The sequence below is a fragment of the Rattus norvegicus genome, chromosome 16, assembly GCF_021556685.1.
Source record: "Rattus norvegicus strain SHRSP/BbbUtx chromosome 16, alternate assembly SHRSP_T2T, whole genome shotgun sequence".
In the NCBI taxonomy this organism is placed as follows: Eukaryota; Metazoa; Chordata; class Mammalia; order Rodentia; family Muridae; genus Rattus; species Rattus norvegicus.
Genome location: NC_141549.1, coordinates 82,737,741 through 82,745,000, shown reverse-complemented (window position 1 = coordinate 82,745,000; position 7,260 = coordinate 82,737,741). Strand labels below are relative to the sequence as shown.

At 50.3% G+C, this 7,260-nt stretch overlaps 1 protein-coding gene and 1 long non-coding RNA gene across 1 annotated transcript in view; both read right to left on the bottom strand.

The window, feature by feature from the left end:
- The window catches only part of LOC134482526 (uncharacterized), a 3,687-nt gene extending 747 nt beyond the window's left edge, over positions 1–2,940 (bottom strand). The window contains exons 1-2 of the long non-coding RNA XR_015640087.1: positions 2,352–2,940; positions 1–233 (exon numbers count right to left, since the gene is read on the bottom strand). The exon at positions 1–233 is cut by the window's left edge and continues 747 nt beyond it. This is a non-coding gene — a long non-coding RNA (uncharacterized LOC134482526). The remainder of the gene's footprint in view (positions 234–2,351) is intronic.
- Erich1 (glutamate-rich 1) overlaps positions 1–7,260 on the bottom strand; it is a gene marked incomplete at its 5' end in the record, with an annotated part of 52,793,804 nt that overhangs the window by 919,363 nt on the left and 51,867,181 nt on the right.

Genomic DNA, 7,260 nt, shown 5'->3' with positions numbered 1-7,260 from the left:
GACCAAGGCGAACTCCTCGAGGACAGACAGAAGAGACTCACAGAACAGGCTCGTGGTCCTGGAAGGCCTGTGCCACAGCCGTTCCCACGCTGCAGATACAAGGTGTGCACAGAACAAGCTCCACCACAGCTCATTGCCAATGAGATGCAAGCTGGGTGATGGGCATCCAGCACCGCCGAGGTGGGGACTCAAAGGGAGGCAAGCCCTGCTGTGTGGCCTGTGTCTGTTGAGTCCTGGATTTGAGAGACAGAGGCATGTCAGCGCCCTCTGAACAAAGGAACACACTAAAGCCAGTGCACTTAATGAGCTCCCAAACCCCTTACCTATCAGTCACAAAGCTAAGCTCTCATAGGCCTGGGAATGGAATGTGGACCCCATCATGTTGGCACCTTCCTCTGGGACCGTCAGCCTCAGCTTAATACTTAAGTCTGAGAGATGCGTACCAGGAGTGGGGTCACTCACGTAGAATCTCCTCGGAGAGCAGTGTCCAAGTGTCCCCGTTCAAACTCAGAATAACACTTATCCCTCAAAGCTAGTTTCTCTCTGTCTTCCTGGAGAGGTGAGGAAATGTGAAACCTGTTTCCTCTTGAGAAACCTGCAGCCCCATCATGAGACACCACACTCTGGAAGCACTCCAGATACAAAGAATGTGTAAAAAATTGTAAGGTTTTGACCAAATTTGAGGAGCTGCAAACCCACAGTCCCCTGCCCCCTGCATTCAGCACCTGCCGCCCGTCCTCCTTGGATCTGAGGTATGGAGAGGTAAATAGGTGGCTCATCAGGGCAACGTGAAGAAGAATCCAGGAATCAGAGTGTGATGCTCAAACAGATCCAGGTCGGTGCTGGAGCTCAACACACAGTAGGCCTCATCATCAGCTAGTGCCCAGCATGAAGTGATAAGCACAAGGAAGCCCCGAGGACACGCTCCCACAGAGGCATTGCCTCCCCCAGAGTACTCTGCAGTCGTCTCCTCAGACGCATGAACAAGCTGGTCTGGGTCTATGCTGGCACCGACCTGATAGCCCCAGCCACCCCCAGGGAAAGCCGGAAGCCACCAGAGAACAGAATGACCTATTGGCTGGCTTCTGGCCAGAGAGGGTCTCAGCAGTGGTGTTGAGCCCACAGCAGTGGCACTGGAGATGTGTGCAGTCCTCAGGCCCAGCTTGACACACTCTGCCACTCAGGGTGGCCTCGTTGAGGCGGGCTCCAGTGTCGTGCCATCATTTCTAGATGAGCCAGTTTCTTTGTAGCCATGGACACTGAAGCCTGGAATGCATTTTGTTGTAATTGGAAGTACGGACGTAGGTTCTCTTCCACCCTTCAGCTGAGGACTGCCACTCAGAGTGGTGTGTATCCAGCATTGCCTCAGCCATGATATCCCCTAGTGGAAGACAGTCGTCAGGCCTGGTGACAGCAGGATTTATTGGCTTCTCCTCAAGCAGGTGGCCCATTAAAGTCATCGTCCAGAAGGAGACCTGACAGTGGCCCTATCTGCAGAGTACGGGACATGTTCCCATCTACGTAAGGCTTGTCAACCCCAGCTAGGGACCTAGAGGGAAAGCCTGTATAGCTCCTGTCCTTCACACCTTCACCTTGGTGCCTTCCACCTCTACAACCTTTGGCCCTCCTGGAACACAGGGCCTGCTTCATGTGGGGATACAGAAAGTTTCACTGAAGAAGCAACATCAGCTCTGCTCCAGACCTCTGACAGTTCTCACCCTTCCAGATACTGATTCCCCTTTTTTCTATGCCCTTCTGCACCCTTATAAGCACACACACAAGCTCATACCACATATGCACCCATTTACATGCACACATGGGTCTCCACATGTGTGCATGTATACAGTTATACACAGGTGTGCACCCCCGTGGGCGCACATACTTTTCCCTCTAATATAATCACCGCTTTCCACAAGGAACTGTTTGGGCAATGCTTACTGGAGTGGAAAAGGAAAGCTCAGGCAGCAGTTGGTCACCCCAGGCGTGGGGCCAGCGCTCCCACTGACTCTGGGAAAGAATTAACCCCTTCTTGGCGAGCAGAGTTGGACAGCCTTGGCATCTGAGAGCTGCTGTCAATGTGGGTCATTTGTGTGTTTCTCCGGTTCCTGTAGACCTCTACTTCCCTGTGAATGTCTGTGCCCATAAAGGGCTCATTATGGTTCTTACGTAGTGTTGTGTGGATGACAGAGTTGGTGTGGGGTTGGGGGTGGGGGAACTATAACTCAGGGAATTTGGAATGCACTCTCCTGCCCTGGTAGACCCAGGCTGACTCAGCCATGTGGCCACTGTCTGCTGAAGCTGTCAGGAACCCGAGCTGGCCAGCAATGGGATAGGAGTAGCCACCCTCTTACCACTCTTAGCTGGTGAGACAAGGCCAGCGTGAGCCAGGCATGCTGCTTCTGCTGATCTTCTGGTGCTTGGACAGGGCACAAAGCAAACAAGCAGAGCCCAGTGCATCCACCCACACAGTCAGCAGCACCTCGTCATCCCGTGCACTTAACTCGCTGCCGCCATGGTCACAAGGCTCTGGATCACTGCCTGGGAACTTGGCCTCTAATCCCGATCCCCCTGTGTAAAATCTAGGAATTCCGGGGCCCTGGTTCAAATGGGACATCTGAACCTGAGCAGTGGAGGCCAACCACGGCCCCATAAGAGCCCAAGAAGGACAGCATCCTAGAATCCCATAATCCAAGAAACCGAGGGCAGAGTGAATGTCGTCGTCGGACGCCTGCTGGGTGGAGCTTGGCTCCAGCCTGTCCACCTTAAACAAGCCTCTCTGACACACTGGGGGCACTCAGGGAGGGAAGGCCAGGGACCCCGGAGACATTTAGAGCCAGCTCCTCCAGCAGACTAAGGAGAATACGGAGCTGTGGTCTGGCTGGGGCAAAGGAAGGGACACTGATGCAGTCATCCTCCAGGGACCAGCAGAGGCTGGCTGGTGACTCATTCAGGCAGGAGCTAGACAGGAGAAGCTCTGCGAATCCCTCCCACCCAGGGACCTGAGGCCAAGGCCCAACAGGCTAGCGGGGACTGCTTGTCAGGCCCTTCTAGCCAGTCGCTGCCGCCTTTCTCATTTCCTGCTCCTCCCACTGGAGATCAAACAGCTTCTGGCCGCAGGGAAGGAAATGGGGGCAGGGCACGCTTCCCGGGCACAGCCAGGCAGCTGGCCAGGCCTGCCCAGGCTGACCCACTTCCCAGGATGCTGGAGCAGAAGCAAGAGCGAGAAAAGAAAATGCCAAAGCTCTGCCCCGCATGGGACCATCCTAAGCTCGCTATATCTTCTTCAAGTCCTGTGAGATCAGGGTATTCAAGAGAGGCCAACCTCGGTGGCTCCCTGTGTTTCTATAGTGCCATCCGGTGCCATCCTGTGCCCCGCAAAGCATCCATCCCTTCTTAATCCCAGAAGGAAGCAGGGATTAAAGGCACAACTGGGCACAACCTAGACTGCCTGTCCTCCTTACCAAGTGGTCAGATTTCTGCTAACATTTATGGAAATAGTCTAGGCCTGTTTTCAAACACCGGCACCCACCAAGCTCTCTTCTCACAAGTATTACCACTGCTTCTGCCCAAGTGAGTTCTGGGTAAAAACGGAGCAAAAGAACTCCACTTTCCATCCACTTCTGCAAGCTCAAGTGTTTGGAAAGACCTGGGGAAACCTGGCAGGGTGATCTCACAGAGCCCGTCCTGGTGGCAAGACACGGGGCATGGAGTGCATCGCCCCCACCAGACTAAGCAGCTAGCACGAAGCTGGAAGCATCCTGGGTGAGGCTGGTTAGGGCCTCTGGCCCGTTTAATCTAGTCCTGTGGTTACGGCTCTCCATTCAGTCTCTTTGTGTTTGCTCATTTGTTTCTTTGCATTTAGTCTGTTTGCTTTTGCCTTTCCTTGCTGCTATTGTTCGCTTGTTTCTTTGCAGTGCAGTGAATGGAATCCAGGCGCTTGACATAGGCTCTTCCACTGAGCAGCACCCCAGCCCTTATATGTTGTTTAGTAAATGTTACATTTACTCTAAATTGTAAAGGGGGGTCTGTAATGGATTGAAGAGGTAGGAAAGCTTAATTCAAGGTCGGCTGGTTCATACCCTGGCAGGCTAAAAACAAACAAACAAACAAACAAAACAAAACAAAAACAAACCGCCATTTCTATAGCTAGGGCACAAAACTTCTGTCTGAGTGCCATGGGGTTGCAGTCATAAAATACCAAAGCTGGGAGCTATAAACTGCAGTTCTGGAGGCATAAGCCCGTGGCTGAGGTTCAGGTGGGCTCCGCTCTGTCCGTGGGCTCTCGGAGGGGGTCCTTGTGTCTCTGCTGGCTTCCAGTGTTCTATGGCATGGGCACCCACCCCTAGACATCCGATTGCCACGTCTCCTCACCCAGTCTTCTCCCTGCTTGATGACTTTGCTCTGAGATTCCTGTTCATGTCTGTCTTCTCTGCCTTTGGGACATCGGTCATGCACCTTTGGAGCCTGTCCCAGTGACCTCTCCCTGTCTCCCTGTCCTGACAGGAACCTCTGGGAAGTTATTTCCCTATTTCCTAATACAGTTACAGTCTCAGGTGGGCTGGGAAGGGAATACCAGCACACACACACACACACACACACACACACACACACACACACACACACACAATAGTATACAATTCAACCCCTTGTAATCTTTGAGGTTTCTAGGGTACACTATCCAAGGGAATTATTTAATTTACACTTCTGAGAACTTACTACTTCAAGCTCTATTAATTAAAGACGACTTGAAAATTGTTTTTTGTAGAAACTTTAGGATCAAGAGTGAGATGGCTATCCTATTTTCATCTGAATTTCCGTTATATTAAACCATCCATGGATCCAAAGCCACTGCTCATGTTCCACCCCACACCGAGTCATCAAGAGAGAACAGATTTGTGTGACAACCTGTACCTTGGCTGCCAGGGCTGGCACAGTACCGAAGCCCACGAGTTCTGGCTCCCGGGACTGTGCCTTCTGCAGTACAGAGCTCCCCCTTCCCCCATTTCTTTCTTCCATGATGTCCATCTGGAGCCGCCTGGCCACTGACCACGTGCACAAGGTTTCCACCGTCCGAAGTGAGTCAAACCACTTTTAAGAGGCACAGCACATGGGCACATTTAAGCTCTACTGAGCAAGGTGGTCCCATGCCCGAAACCAAAGCACTGGAGAGTCTGAGGCAGGAGGATTGCCATGAGTTCAAGGCTTGTCTGAGCCACGTCATTTGGCCCTTTCAAAACACCAAAAACCAAAGTAACAAATATTTGACTTAAAACAACATATGGTCAAGATGGGACGGACTTCCATGTGGTGCTTTGTATTCTGTAGCAAGGATCCCCGTTCATTTGGAAACCACAGAGGAGCAAGGCTTTGAGCTGGATAGGAGGGGAACCCTGCTCTACGTGTATCTGACGTGTGACCAGGAGCAAGTCCATTGCAAGCTCAGGAGCAACAAGTCTCCTTCCCTGTGACAGGGAGCCCTGTGGACTTTCTGGTAGGCCATATTGCTGTAAATCCCAGCTTCTTAACCCCATATGGGGTTATGAAAGAGTTAGACAACAGCGTAAGGATGCGCAAAAGGCAAAAGTCTGTTTGAAACTAAACACGAAATACGCCCGGGCTGTTTCCTGCAACGCTCACCCAAGTACCGCAACACTTCCGAACACCGGGCATATACACCTCGCCGGACAGCACCAATGTGTGCCACCTGAAACGCCTCGGCTCAGATGTGATGCTCGTGTCAGAAAGTGCAGGGTTTACTGTGTGCACTAATTCTCTGCTCTCACAGAAACAGTGTTTAATTTCAGAAAACGAAGACTTTCAATGTTTTCCTATTGCCATGTCTCGGCATGTGTCAAAATCAGTGAGCTTCCTGTTGAATACTCCATTTTTAAAATTGCTGTCATTAATTGCTCGAATGTTATAAAAAATGTCCAATGAACCTTGCCTTAGGATTAGGACAAGGTTTCCAGTAACTTAATGAGATGACCTCATGCATACCTCTGCCATTCTGTACTACATAGCCTATATGAAACAGTGCTCTCAGCATTGACCATTATAAAATTAAAATACCACCTCGGGGCTGCAAGAGGACTCGGCAGTTAAAAGTGTGTACTGCGTGTCCAGGGCATCTCGGTTTAGCTCCCAGGACGCATGCCGTGCTGTGGAATTATAGCTCAGGTCCACCTGTATCTCCAGCCTCCACACCCAACACACACACATGTAATTATACAGAAAAAGGAAAATCTTTTAAAATTGACCAACTCAAGGGGAAAAAAAGACCAATAAAGATGCTTAGCGTCCTACAAGATCAAATAGTTAGCCGAGGTTTAGCTCTTCAAAACACATAAGCACACCCTCTTCATTAGTATACAAATCTTCTTTCTTCATCTTTAATAAATGCTAAAACCCTCTGTCTACCAGCTGACCGGTTTGGAATAAATTTCTCTATGGTTGGTCATCAACACAAGTGCAATTTGTATTCTTATGGAAGTGAAGAAGTCCCTTTCAACTGTTTATATTAACATTTTAAACAATATCTCAACATGACCATTAGAATCTCATTTCCTTTTAAAGTTATTCTAAAATAAAAGGTCTACTAGGATTCACACCTGCAAGCTTGCTGGTTTAGTGAGCGGATGATTTTAGTCCTCTCTTGATAAGGATTTATCTCCTCTCAGGAAAGGAACTAGGGTCTGCTTAAGTAGAGTCCACCCAGACCTCCAGCCCACAGGAAGCAGCATCAGAGACAAGGGGCAGCAGATGTCTGGTCTAAGTGGGCATCCTTGGTCAATTATCATGGCTTCCAAGCCAGGAGGACATAGAGCTGCGGAATACATCCTTGTGCATTCATCTGCCAGCATGAGGTACCATCTCAGACCGGTGTACGGGTGGGATCGGGTGTAGTTCAAAATGCCTGGGAGGACATGAATGGTACAGGATCACCTCACAAGTGGCATCCATTTCCACAGCCACCATCGCCCTGGACACTTCATTGACAACACGCCATATGACCTCTGAGTAACCAGTCTCAGGCACTGGGTCTTGAGTATATGAAGAGAAAGGAGAGCCCAGGCAGCTCAGCCATGATATTTAAGAAGCGTCTGGAAGAGTCCATGTGCAGATTCATCGCCAGACTTCAAGGAGAGGCCTGGGCAGAGGAGGCTCACTTCAGGGAATCTCATGGGACAGCCCCCCTCTTACACAGCATGAGTTGGATTTTAAATGAACCAACAAAACATCTAATTATTTATTCTTAATGCC